The 14,713-nt window shown below is 45.8% G+C and overlaps 1 long non-coding RNA gene across 1 annotated transcript in view; it reads left to right on the forward strand.

Annotated features, from left to right (window-relative positions):
- LOC112988948 (uncharacterized) overlaps positions 1 to 14,660 on the forward strand; it is a 57,921-nt gene extending 43,261 nt beyond the window's left edge. The window contains exon 2 of the long non-coding RNA XR_003260665.2: positions 14,038 to 14,660. This is a non-coding gene — a long non-coding RNA (uncharacterized LOC112988948). The remainder of the gene's footprint in view (positions 1 to 14,037) is intronic.
- Positions 14,661 to 14,713: the final 53 nt, after the last annotated feature.

The following is a 14,713-nucleotide window of genomic DNA, read 5'->3' on the forward strand; positions in this document are numbered from 1 at the left end:
ATTTCCCATGCAGAGCCAAGCTTCCCCCTCAGTAACATTAGTATAAAGCTGCGATATTTCTGCAAGCACATTTTCCTGGCTGTTCACTGGTGGGACTGAGCGCAGTGTTTGGCCTGAAGTGGTGGTGGGCAGTGGACAAAGGCACATTCACTCTTCTGTGAAAGATTGGTGTCACCACGCATCTAGCTGAGCACCACCCTTTGCCTCTGCGACAGCCAGTCGTGCAATGTTCTCCACAGCTGCTTTGTCTCTCCGGGCCTTCAGGAAAAGATAAAGCAACAATAGGAGGTTTTCATGGGTGCTGAGCTAAAACAAGCACTGTTTATTGTCTCATTTAAGGACAGTAGCAGAAGCTGATAATATTTGCTTATTTTTATTGGCTCTTTTTCACCTTGCGCAGTAAAATATATATAAAAGCCTAAGGGAATAAGATTCCCTCCTGCCCAGGGCCAGGGGAGCCCCCTTAGCTTTGCAAAGTCCCAACACTCTGACTGACCTTTGCATTTGGTCAGGCTTTTTCTGGAGTCATCATTATGATGGCTGCCTTGCTGCTGCAGAGGAATGCAGGTGTTTCCTCTGCTCCCACCAGTGTGCCCATATGCTGATTTCTGAAATGCTGGGGAGGCTGCTCATGCGTGTCATGTCGTGTTCAAGGCGGCATTTGAGGAAAACGTGGATGCAGTTCAGGCAAATGACCATGGAAATGGCAAATTTGCATGCCCTTGCACGTAGGTGTAATTTAGGTAGGCAACGTGCCAAGTTTGCTTGAAAATGTGGCCCATGTTTTTCCGTTTGTGTTTTTTTTTAAGTTAAGAAAAGGTAAACAACTTGTTCCTTCACTTGATCTGTAATAACCTGAACTGGTTCTCTTGGAAAATGTATTTATTCTCCTTGGCTGCTGAAGTGGATGCAGAATTTAGAGCATCCTGAGAAGAGTCAGCGAGCATATGGGACTCTCTGTTGCCGAAACTACTGTTGGACAATTATGAGACTCATTTATATGGCTGTTTATATATTAAAATTCTTGAGTTGCCTGGAGCTATGGATAAGCACTCAGTCTTTGACATATCTCTAAATAAATATAGAAACACATTATTAATGGGTATAGCTTTAAAAGCAAACACCCAGAGATGCACTTACAATAAGGAGAAGAAAAACCAAGATTACGTCATCCTGCTAGAAGCCAGTTGCTTTCTTTTCTAAAATGTTTCTCTGTAGGACACAGAGGAGTTTGTGACTCACTGAGTATTTGAATATCCAAAAAGTCTCATGGTTGTTCCAAAATTCTTTCAACAGCATCCCAAATGGCATAAACAGACAGTTACAGTATTTTATTGTCCAGCATATCCTTTTTCCCAGATGGACTCATGTTTGATAGGGAGCTTTGGGAAGAAGTGTTTTTGTGATTTTGGACAGCTGTGTCCCTGGTGAGGGAGGAGCCAGCCTTTTAGGGGCTTTTCAATCCACATTGCTTTGCAATCTCAAGAAGGGTAGTAGGTTCTCATCTTGTCCTCTTGTTTGAATGCAAGAGTATGTGTGGGTGGACACTATGAGTCTGCAGGAGAAGACAAACCTGCTGCTCCCGATGTCATACTGTTAATCCTTTAGGTCACTGGGCAGATACGTGGCTACGCAGGGCCTGGCACAGAGCATCTCTTAAATTCAGAGCTGCTTCCCAAACAGGCAGCTCCCAACTGGCCTGTGTGTGCTCCACCACCCCCGCTGCACCCCTTTTCTGGAGAGTGGTGTTTTCTTCGCTATGCCTTCTCCTCCTCCTTGTTCTCCCCCAGTCTGCTCAGCTTGGAGCCAGAAGTCCCCACCCAGTCTTGCTCACAGCCATGCTGTTCATTTGAGTTAACCTCTGCTCCATCAGGAACTGGTTATTATGTGTTTTGAACCTGCAGGCCCCAGATTCAAGCAGGGCAGTGGTCTAGGAGAGGTTGTCCTGCCTGTTGTCCTGCCTCTGCACAGTAGTTGAACCAGGTGTTCGCCCCTCGCAGTTCTGCAACTCAGATTGAGACTGGACAGCTCAGGCCCATCTGCTCTCGATGCAGAAAGGATGATGCTTTTGCCACAGATCATCCCCCAGGCCAACAACCTGCAGTTTCCGATGTAAGAATCACCGCCAGCTGCCTCTTTTAGGAAGCCAGCGACCTCTGCGCTCTGATTATTATGCTCAACAAAAATAGTGTGATGATGTTTGGGATATGGGACTGAAAAGTTCCTGTCCGTCTTCCTTGCAGAGTTGTAGCTTTGAAACCTGACCGTTCTCTCCCAGGGATGTCGATGGGAGGTTGTCAAACCTGTGGTTGGGGGAGCCCCAGTGAGGACCTGAGAGCAGTGTCGGAGGAGGAGCCATGGAGCAGCCATCTTCACATGATTTTTGCAGGGTGCCTTGGAGGTGCTTGCAGCAGTTTTGCGCTTTCCCTTCTGTTACTGTGCTTAATGAGATTGCCATTACCCATCGCCCTAGCCAGGGAGAACAGCACTGTCTCCAAACAACTCTGCCTTTTCCAGCACATCCAGTGACCCAAGCTCCCATCCAGCAGCAATTTTGTTCCTGTGCTAGATGCTTGTGTCAAAGGAAGAGGGAAGTGAGAACAACACAGACCTGAGAATGGAGTTTCTTCTTGCCTTTGAGCCTTTCTGGCAGACTACTGTAAGGATTGCCTTTTGCAAGGGTGGAAAGGTGAATCTTCCCTAAGCTCAAAGTGGGTGGAAAACTGTGTAGCGCAGGGTTGCTAACTGGCCAGCAGCCCTTGCTTTTTCTTGCTTACTCAAATCAGATGGTTGCATCCCTACACACACCTGAGTGACACTGTTGTGTCAGCAAAAGTCTGTAATGCAAACTTGGCTTGAAGCTGTAGTTTTTGTGGGCACAGACTAGTGAGTGCCTACTGCGTTTCAGCATACTAGGGCCCTTATCCATCTCCAGACACTTGCAGTGATACATAAAACCAGCCATTAAGGCTTGCTGTGGTACCCATATGCAAGAGGCAATGGATAATTCATCTGTCTGCTCTCCACAGCAGCTGGGCCCAGCTCTCCAGGTCTTGAACGGAGGGAGGCAGCAGGCCTGCAATTTCCTGATCTGCTGGAGCTGAAGTCCACAACCTTGCTGAAAAGGCCAGTTTCACCACCGTGCTGCCTTTCTTTGCTCCTCTGCTGCCTCCCTGACCAGCACACAGTTGCATGGTCAACGAAGTCAGACTTCACTGAAAACAAATGTTACTTGATTTTATTTTTGTCAGGTTATTTTTCAGCTGATTCCAGCTCCTGCTGCAGCTCGTCGCATGGATGTTAGTGCTGGCATAAGGGGAATGTGTGGCTGAGAGGAGGGTGGGTGGCCCACCATCATCTCTTCTGGTAGTAGCCCAGACTTAGATTGGCATCAGCACCCTGTGAAACTGTCCTTAGACACCTATAGCAGGCAGCCTGAGTGACACCTTTCCTGTTCCTCAACAGCTTTACAGAGACCAGCAGTGTTGGCCTCAGTCACTTGCCTCTTGAACAAGAGGCTGTAGTAGGTCTGTTGCAGACCCCGTGGAGGCTGTCTAAAATACTGCCTTGTCAGGGCAGGGCACGAACAAGAGTTACTTGCTTAGGAAATGCCTTCTAACACCTGGTCCTTGTAGCTGCAGGTAGCCGCTGAAAAACGGAGTCAAAGGCAGACTGATGGAAGAGAACATGCTCCATCCATGTTGTCTCATGGGGGCTTTACTTTTGTTCTTATAATCTACAGTAACTCACCTGGGTGGAGCTTCCCACTTGCTCAAAGTCTATAGAAAATGTAAGAACCTCCTGACTTTCTTGTTGCAATTACTAACTCTTGTGACAGAAATTATTATTTTTACAATAAAAGCAAGAGTGAAAAGAAATACTCCCAGAGATTGATCTTGCATTTGGAAAACTTGAAATGGAAACATTACTTTCTGAAGAAACGCAGACTTCTGAAGAATTGGGTTTTTTTTCAGTACACTGAAGTACTAAGTGATTGCACACTTATACCGTTCTCCCTATAAAAAAATAAATACTTTCTGCTTAGAAAACAATTGCAAAAGCAGTTTGGCCATGCGAAGCAATGAGACCTTTTGGAGCAGGCACATTAGAAGGAGTGCTAGCTATTTAAAACATTGGTTTAGACAGGGAGACTCTTCGTGGCTCTTCTGGCTCCCTTCCTGGGATTCATGAGCCCACACACGGGAGTGCTGGCTTGTCTCCTGAGGGTGGAAGTAAGGCAAGCCTCATTATTTCTTGCTTAACTCGCCCCTTCAAGTGGCTAGCCTTTTTCCTATGTGGTTGTTTTTATAGCGATCTCATCTGTAGGTGGGTGAATTGTTCTCTTCCTAGCTTGGCTTTTCTTCTCTAGGTTAGGAATGTTTTGACTGAGGTGTTTCTGTTTGTTTGCTTTAGAAAAGTGGTGTGAACCTACCATAGCAAGGGTGGAGGCAAGACAGCAGACATACCTTTGACTCATGAAGCAGACACTTTTGGAACCAGATGTTTTTAAGAGCGCCTCGGATTGCTGCTGTCTTATGAAAACATGGCCCTCAGCATTGCCAGGGAGCTGCTGAGCGGGGACCATTTCTGAGTGTGGCCCTTTTCTCTGTACATAAACATGCATCTTCCAGAGAGACACCCTCTGACATGCAACCCTGTGCTGTGTTTGGCCATGGGATGGAGGTTGTTTGGGTGGTACCTAGAGCTCTCCAGTAGGAGAGGAACCCTCTGGGGTGGCCCAATGCCTGCTGGAGCCGGGCTGCAGCACGGACCATGCTGAGTAGCGCTGGCTAAGGGCAGTTTTGTTCCTGGAGGCTGTTGGGCAGGTGAGATATCAGACAGGGATAGTAGATGTTGGCCAGGGAACAGCCAGCAACCCAAGCAGGCACAGGTGTCCCCTGAGAAGTGTCCTGGCTGCCTGGTGTCCCTGTTGCTCTGCAATGCTCTCTGTCCCTCTCCTGCCAAAAGCAGAGACAGGGTGTCTGGGCAGTGACTTCTTCCTGCCGGGCACCGTGACGGGGACGAGGCTGGGACAGCACCTTGGGGCCAAGGTGCCAGCCTGGCTGGACGCCTGTAGTGGGGGGGCAAACATCTCCGTGTGGGGCGCTGGTGCCTGTGGTTCAGGCTCACCTGCCCAGCACAGCAAGGGGAGACCCCATGTGTCCTCAGTGGTCTGACGAGGACAGCCCTTCCCAGAGGCTTTGCAGGCCTTTGCATGGCTCCAGGACTGTTTCAGCTTCCCTGTTTGGGAGAGCTGCGAACCCTCTGCCAACAGCTCCCTGAATACTGCTGGGAACCACACGGAGACGTTGGCTTGACTGGCTTTGCTTGTGGCTGCTGTTGAACAAGAAGAGGAAACACAAGCCATCTTTAGTGGCCCTGGGCACTTGGAGAGAGGGACACTCAAAGGGGCTGGGAATGTGCCACGGGGAGAGGAAGAGGACTGGGGAGGAAGGGAGAGAGCTAGCAATTGGAAACATGTGGTAGAGAACAGAACAGTGCCTTGCAGCAAGGAAACCATGTGGGGGCAACATGTGGGGAAGGGAAAGCAGTAAAGAGTGAAGGAAGACAAGAAGTTTAGTGAAAATTGCAGCCCAGCTATGGTGCTAAACATGGCAATGTCACCTGAGATCCCTCCCTCGTTTCATTTTCCTGTGGTCTAACTTTGTCTCAGGGATTTTTAAGATTGCAAATAGGGGTAGTGCAGGCACTTGTGCCCCGAACAGGAGGTGTGCATGGGTCAATCTTTGCTCGGATGTAGCTCACACTCCAGAATAAATATGAGAATGGTAGCAGTGTATGAAATCTCCAGCAGCACTCTAATATCATGATGAAAGCTCCCCTGAATTCAGATATCCCAATTACTCCTGCCTTCCTCCCATGGACGGCCCTGTGACAGCCAGTGGGACTACTCTCTTGAGTAAAGGGAACAGACCTTGCTTTTATGTGCCTACTGTTAAATGTTAGCTGCATCCCTTTTGGCCAACAGCCACTTTCCACCTTCTTTGCTGCACAGGCTGCTGCACACTCTCGGGTGCTTTGCAACAGGAGATGCTCACTTGAGTTGTTCTCCAAATAGGCATGGAAAGTTGTATGGTATCAAGCTGGATATATGTAACTTTTGGTTACTTTCGTAACTTGCAGACTTCCACTGCATGGAGAGGCTTTGGGAAGTGATGAAGGAGACTGAAGCATTGGAAAATATTGAGAGAGAGGATAAAAGGGCAGGCAGGGCTGATGAAATTCCAGCCCAAAAAATTTCCAAAGAAGCAAAACAGTGATGGGTAAAGAATTGCCAGTGAGTCAGGGGGAAGGAATGGCAGCATTGTCTCTTGTTTAAGCAAAGAATCTGTAATGGAAGAAGATTAAGTGCCAGGGAACCAATACTCCTCTGCAGCAATTGTTTGATCCTTCCCTTTCCCTCCAAAAAAGCAAGTTGCTGCTGGCTAGCTAGCAAGTCAAAAATCCAGTCCAAAAAATAATCTAGTCTCTTTTGCCAGTAAGCTCGTATATCAGTGTGTCAGTGTTGATCCTCCTTCAGTACATGCCACATGCTCGTTTCTCTACACAAGATGGGATGGAAGGGCCATTAACTAGATTAGAAATTCTAAGGCACAATTAAAAAACATGCTGCTTCTCTGCTTTAATCTTCCCTCCTTTAGCTTCCAGGCTTGTTTTTTTGCTGCCCTGACACAGTCCTAAGTTGTTTGGCGGTGGTAGGGTATCATTACACAACCGTGGCTGATTTCTAGACTGTGTAACATCATGCATTACCTTGGCAGCAACATGCAGGTCCATGAGGCTCTCCACCACCAACTGGCAAAACAATAGCTGCGTTTACCACCTGTGGGTGAGAAGATTGGAGCAGTGAAACTGTGTGACTGAGAGGCAAAATGATGACTCTTTGTGCCGTTTACCCAGGGCACTTTTAAAGTAGATGCTTGGGGAAGAGGCATTTTGTTGATTTGAGTGAATGTGTAACAAATCAGACAGCCAGAGAACATTATCTCCAGAGTTAACCAGAAAAAAAAGAAGGAAAATATTTGGTATATGTGTTCATAAGGCAGCTATACGTCTATAGATCTATGATGCATTTGGCCAGCTAGAGATACATAGGAAAGCGGTTGACCGAAAGGTTACGACCATTGGTAGCACTCAGAGAGGGAGAGCTTGTGGCCTAACAGCACAGATCAGGGGCCCAACACCAGCAGCTGTGATAGCTGGGTTTTCCCTTTCCTGCACAGACTGTGTGTCTGGTGAGAGTGGCAATACTGCAAGAAATACCGTGGTGTGCACACGTGCAAGAGGGGACCCCCCATATCCTCCTTGCCCAGTGAGGGCATGCGTTTGGAGCCCTGTGAGCAAGGGGCTGTTTGGGCAATGCGGGCTGCCCGGGCGCTTACTGCCCTGCGTCCGCAGGGGAAGGAGGGCAGCTCTCACAGACCTGGTATGTGGACCCCCTGGGCAAGGACAGCCCAGAAGATACAGCATTGTTTGGAGCACTCTTGATGTCCTAAGCCTCATTTGATCACCTAGGATGGATTCCAGTGTGTTGTCTGAGAGCGGGTCCTTAAATGCTACATTGAACAAATGCAGTGGGAATTATACGTAAGGTACAAGATACTCTAAAATGGCTTTTTTATTCCTTGGGTAAGTGTTGTCCTCATGCAGAACAGCATTTATTGCTATTATTAATGTCCTCATAGGTCCTTGTGCTAGCTATGAGTCCTTATAGTTACTGTCATTACAGAATTCTGAAGGTACAAACCAAATCCTGGGCTACCTGCATTAAAAACAGTCGTTTAGGGACTGATATTTCTCAGGTTTGGGCATCAAGAGGTTTTTGCATTCTCTTCCATGTTTTCTGTGCTGAAAAGCCCTCATCATCACTGCCTATAGGATAGAGCAGGAAAACATTTCCCTGGTATAGAAAATCAAAGGCATTATAGTCTCCTATTAATCCCAACAGGATTTTAGAAATGAATTCTGTAGTATCATAGTACTTCTACAGAGCCCTATTTGCTTATCCTTTTTAAACTCTACAGCATTTTTCCATATGGTTGTGTTTAGGATGCAGTGTGGAGGCCTTTCATCTTCCTCTGAAGCATGGGATGAAATATAGGTCACTGCTAGAATAAAGGAGTAAGACTTTGTGATCCTACAATCTGCTGCATCTGATATGGCAAATCCTATGTTGCTGTGAAAGTCGTCATCCTTTTTTGAACTAAATGACTTGGCGGGGTTGCATTAATATTGGAGCTGCACCTATTTGATACTCTTTTGGATGAAAGAACAAGATTTTTTTAACCCTTCATACTGTGGGCAGACAGCAAGGTATAAAATTCGTATTAACCAATGTTAAAGAGGGAAGGAAATGAAAGAAACATTTCTCCCCTAGAAACAGTCTTGCTTTCCTGTCTTTTTCGTAAGTGTATAGACGTCTGTCATATTTGGCACCAAAAGTATTAAAAATAAAAAATTTTTAAATACCAGGAATTCTTCTGCATCTTTAAATGTAGACCGACAGGAATATATATGCTGTAAAATGGGCAAAAGAGCATTGACCCAATCAAACCGTTAGTTTGATTCTGTATGGAGCACTTACTCCTGCTTAATAAAACATATAAAATACCACATGTGCTGTTGGAAAAGACTACTACAATGTTAAAGGCACTGAGTCTTGCAGACTGCATCTTGGAATTGGAGAAGCCTGGCGCTGAGGAACATGAGTTCAGTTTCCAACTTTCCCAAATTCACCCCAAATCATTAGCAGATTCCGGTAATGTGGGATAGCTGATTTGAGATGCCTGTGGTCTTGTTTGCTAGAAATACTGAGCACCTATCATATTCACCAATTTTAAGCACCATAAATTGTGGTAAATCAGGCTCTGGGCACTCAGAACACAGGCATCTGAAATGAGCAAAGACTCTCTCAAGAGATATTTTTCCCAGCTATAAAATGGGGGAATAGCTTCATTACAGAAGGGGTGTGAAGGTTAAATCATTGGGGTTTTTTTGTGAACTGCTTTGAAGCTTTGGAAAGGGAGCCATTATAGGAGTACGAATTAGTCTTTATTTTTTATTTTATTTTATTTATTGCCTCATTTTCAAATAATGAAATTCTGAACATACCTCCTTACTAGTTGCTGAAATATAAGGAAATGCAAGAGGATTCTTAATGACACTAATAAACCTGCTTGAACACTTTGCCAAAGAATGTTTCATCATTGTAAAAATACTATTTTATTAATACAAACAGTCTTTATGGGATTGCATTGGTTGTGATACAGATTTGCTTATAAAACTATATGAACCAAATTATTTTGTTTGAAATGTTCCCTTTATATCTGGTTGGAATGGAGCACTTCATTTCCACATTTCATTTTGCAATGACTTTTTGTTTTGGACTTTTTAATTCCTATTGTACAATAAAAATGTAAAGAATTAAAGTGATGTGATTTTAATCAAAGGGGAATGTACTGACATAGAATATGATTTTATGTGATTGGCAACTTCAGTTAGTAGGAAATTTAAAAATATTTTGGTGGTCCAGTCCACAGCCTTGCTGCCCCGCTCTATTAAGGAAGAAATTGAAAACTTGCTGAAGTATCCAAGAGAGCAGCCTTTATTTCTTCCATTCATTCCTACTCATTCTTAATTCCTTTCTTGGCTAAAAGGTAGCATGATTTGAACCTCAGTTATTTTCTTCAGGCTGAAATGGAATAAATTGGACCTCTGAGTAGTGCATGGATTTTTTTCACTCATCTCAAACATTTGGAGATTATGGCTGTGTGTGACCAGGGGGGGTCATTCATTCATTCATCCAGCATTGGTGCGTGGGTGAAAATTAATCTCTTTCCCTTCACTCTGTCATTCGCCTCCATCTGTCCTGCAGCGTTGAGTCCGACAGCTTCGTCCCCCTGCTGAGGCCTCTCCCAGGGGCGCTGGTGCATTGCCGCTTGCGATGCCTCCTCAGGTGCAAACCCGGCTCCTCACTGCGTGTGCTGGGAGTGGGAATAGGCCACTGCGGGAGAAAGGAAGGAGGTGATGAGGACCCATGGGTTCCTTGTTGGTCCTTGCTGCTTTATGTCAGCGCTGGGCACATTGTCGAGCTGAAAATTCACCGTTGCGTTTGGTGCTATGGATTTTGATTTCCATGTACCATTGAGTCCGGTGGGGGCTGTGGGTGCCTGCCGGTCATTTCCTTCCTGACACCCCCTGTGGTAGCACGATGCTGGCCAGATAAATTAGCTGCCTCACTTCCTGGAGATTTTTGCTTGCTGATGTTATGTCACTGCTGTAATTTAGCTGATTTCTGTCCCGCTGACGGAAGAGGCTAGTTGTGATGTGCAGCAAGTCCCACAAAGTACGTGGAATGCCCCTGCCTCATTTTTGGGAAGGAGGATGTGGAAACATCCGTACTTGGCAGCCACAGGGATCAGAGCGGTAAAAGAAATGAGACAAAACAGAACCTAAGTTCTGTTGATCTTCAAACTTTGGAGGTGATGGGAAGCTCTCACGTGGGCCAGAGCCCAGGCGAAGCCCCACACAGTGTACAGGACACACAGTGTACTCTCTGCTGAAATGATCACAGCTCTGCTGCTTTTCCAGGAAAAACAGAATATATGAGTCTCCTCGAAGTATGCATTCAATTAGGCATTATCTGGTTTGGAGTGACTTTCCAGGGGAGTGAGGGAGCTCTCTGTACATCAGCTGGAACAACTCCTCCGCTGAACGGACGCCGTGCTCCCTCATGCTGCTGCAGAAATTCCCTCAAACCACTCCCTCCTATGGAATCCTTAACACTTTGAGCCTTCATGACATTTACATAACTTAGCTAGCTTATCCTCACAGGCCCTCTGTGGGATGGATGGAAGGACAGATAAATCCTTAGCTTACTGATTGGGAAACTGAAAAATAATCCACCATCACTGAAGAAGTTGGTATCTGCAGTGAGGGCTTCAGTGTATCAGGTAGCGTACCAGCATATCAGACCACACCGCAAGCACGTGGCGCACATAGAGAAGCAAACACACACGTCCAAATGTCTGTACACTTACAGCTGTATATATTTATACCTTGGTCAAGCTACTTGGATGCTGCAGATTTAAACATGACTTGTTTCTGGTTTTCCTCATTAACACTCAGCTAGCTTACGCTGCTGATACCGTAGAATCACAGTCTGGTGGAAGCGGTTTGTAAAAGATTTATCTCTGTGGATTGGTCAGCGAGACGGAGGGACGTACTACATGCAGTGACGTTTATAAAAGCACGTACATGGACAGAGCAAAATGTAAACCGCTGATGGCGCTAGCCAGGAGCGTCGACATGTGAACCTAACCGCTGGTGCATACCGCAGTGCGCGCAGAGCCAATAGCGCTGTGCGCTCAGAGCAAACGGAGATGCATCTGCTTTATCTGAGCTGTTTCTTTGCTTTTCCTGGAATTGAACTAGAACCCCCAAAGGATGTTGCATGAAACTTGTAAACCAAAGTAAGGCCTTTTTGTCTTGTGATGCTTGTTTTAGTTTTACTCTGGGTTGTCATGAAAATAATTTGTGATTAAAATTGAAAGCTCCCTTGCAGCAGCTGCCAAAGTTGGGGGTGTTGGTGGGGATTTCTGTGGGGTTAGTTAACTCCAAGTCCTTGGTGCTTAGTGTTTTCCCAGTCAGATCCATGTGGAAGGGCTAATCCCAGATCTAACCAGAGTAGACTGCCTTGGCTTGCAAGGAGGCGACTACTGGAGCTGTGATCAGCTTGGAGACCCTGCGAGAAGAATCCGGCCCCTGTGTGAGTTGCCTGTGTGTTGCTGCAAGCACCTGACACCGTTTTCAGAGACGATAAGTCTGATTTAACAAATTGCCAGACTTCGCAGGTTTGTGGTGGAAAGTCAGCACAACAGCTCTTTGTGAGCTGTGGTTTTGCAGCACGTAAATAAGTTAGCATGCTGATTGTAGCAGGTATTCAGGGTAACTAGCCAACTCTTAAAAAGAAAAGACTTTGCAGGGTGATTTATTTGGGTTATTTCACATGTGCTTGTGTGAAATATGTTTATAGATCCTCTGCCTCCCTTCCCCACAAGCGTAATAGTGAGAACCATGACAAGCATTAAATGTAGGCTAACCCGCACTTCCTCCCTGGCGTGCTGAGCTGCAGCGGCCCGAGAGCATTGAACGGGGCGAGAAAAAATGCCTTTTGGCTGTGCCTGAGCCCTCGTGCCAGTGCTGTTCTGCAATCTCTGCGCTGCGTGGAAACGGTCTCCTCGCCGTGAGCTGGGCGCTCGCAGCCTGGGTTTCCTGCCTTCCTGTCAGTGCCTCCACCTACCCCGACGCTTCTGACACTTCAGACTTACTGAGCAGCTATTTTCTACCACAGCTCTTTCAGCAGAGGTTTTGCACGTTGTTGTAAGAGCTGACTAAGCACTGAGCCTGCAAGGGAAAGACGTGCATGTTGGGCGTTTGAATTCGGCTAGCTGACAGGGCTTGTCTCAGAGAGCTGAGGTATTTACCTGCGTGCTCCCAGCCTCTTGGGTGCATGGGCTGTGCTCGTGGAGTGGGGAGGCAAAGCCGTGCTGTGGCCCCCGAGTGACATAGAAATGCACGTGGATGGTTCAAACACGGCACCTCAAAGAGACTTGCATGGGAAATTTGCGTATCGAAGCAACTACAGGAATATCTGCTGAATGTGCGACTTGGGGAGCTTCGAAAACAGTGTCATATGCAAAAGCAGTTAGTAAATAGGAGACATTTTACAGAGAAACACTCTGTGGACCAGAAGTATGAAACTACAAAGGGATTTTCATATCAGAAAGCCTGTCATTTCAGAACGTCCCAGAATGGTGCATTCTGGGACACCAGCAGCTGACCTGGAACAAGCTAGCCAACTATGAACTGACTTTTTATATATGTGTGTGTGTGTGTGTATACATATGTATGTGTGTATCTATATATATTTTTTATAGAGAGATTTTATATATATACAGAGAGATTTTTATATAAATATATACACACATACATATACATGCGTATGTATAATATATATGTATGCACATGCACACACAGATATATATGTATATATATGCATATTCCTGTGCTGAATTCCCTCCACAGCCCGGGTAGTGCAGCCATTCAGAGCACATTTCCATGGTGCTTTGAGTTTTCACGCTCACTTTTGCAGGTTACTTCTAATATATCTCAAAGAATAATCCAGCCCTGTTTCCAGTTAGTGATGGATGTACCTTAAAATATTTGAAGTACTTGAACCGTTCTGATATCTTTAGTTTGACTCTTAGCCAAACTACATCTAGCCTTATTTGAGTCTTTGCTTTATTTAGACCCTAGCGGCAAAAACAACCGTAGATTTCCATTTTAGCATCGTTACTTTACAGTGATCTACCGTAAACAGGTCTTCGATCTTACCAAACTGAGCAGGTGGGGAAAAGAACTGGGAGATACTTTTTTGCAGCTGTTATAATGTGGGGAAATTTATGTAGATTATGAAAAATATGTGTATTCTGTAGCTGTGGAATCCAGTGGTCACTGTGGAGATTTTCCCTTGCCTAGGCTGGCTCGTTTCTCTGGCAGCAGAGAGGTTGGGCGCTGGCAGAGCTTATCCCCTGCCCACTGGTGACGATCCATTACTGGACAGAGGCTGCTAAAGCTGGGAGTGCTTGTTCCCTCTTCCGGTCTAAAGAAAAGTGAGAAAGTTAAGAGGAATGGAAAATTATTAACAGGACAGAGAGAAAAGAAAAAAAAAAAAAAGAGGTGCTAAATGAGTTTAGTGCAAGGGCTGTGAGAAGGAAAATTGAGGAGATGCTCTGAGGAACTATTGATGATAAGAGGAGATGAGGCAGACGGGCTTTGGGGTGGGATGAAGGCTGGTTCAGCAGTAGGGCTAAGCAGGATTTAAAAAGGCAATACAGGGACAGACCACATGCCTGAAAAGAGATGGACCTGAAGGGAAAGGTATTTTTGTGTGAGGGGTGTTCATTTAGGAAGGGGGTTGTTTTTAAGTGCTTTTCTTGTGCTTTGTCTTTTTAGCATAGCTGTGACACGTTCTACATGCATCTGCATCTACATACTTGCGTGTACCTCATCGATGCTGAACAGCTAAACTGTAGAACAAAAATGCTTAAATGCCCCTGAAGCCTGGTGATATTACTTGGGAGGAACCTCAGTGGTGAGTTTTATGCCTACGAGAAGTGTTGGGAAGACAACCCTGGAAAATGAAAACTTTTGTTCTTTATACGAGGTGTCATACACATGGCAGGGTGGAAGATTCACCTATGGAGTGTGGGGAAATGAGATGGATGCTCAGTCCCAGAGCTTCTTCACATCTAGTCTGTCTACTGAATTTATCAATAAGCCCACCGACTGTGATGGTGCTTTTTCAGGCACGCCTGGAAATCACAGTTGAATTTAATGTAACATTGACACTTCAGTGAATCAGTTTCTCTAAATGCCATGCTGAGCAGATAAGTCTTGTCAGCCAGTTTGGGTCAAGTCAGTCACCTGATCCTCGACTTATAGCTTGTGGGAGTGGAGTACGACAAATGAAGTCATCAAAAAAGCACAAAGGTCTTGTGTCCTTGTGGGCAGAAGTGGAGGTGTAAGAGGAGCAATGTATTCAAAATCAATCAATAAATCAAAGATTCTGGTCCTGGGCCGATGTGTTTCTGTGCTGATTCTGATGCCTGTGTGAGAACGCAGCAGAGCG

The sequence above is a fragment of the Dromaius novaehollandiae genome, chromosome 3 (assembly GCF_036370855.1).
Source record: "Dromaius novaehollandiae isolate bDroNov1 chromosome 3, bDroNov1.hap1, whole genome shotgun sequence".
Lineage (NCBI taxonomy): Eukaryota > Metazoa > Chordata > Aves > Casuariiformes > Dromaiidae > Dromaius > Dromaius novaehollandiae.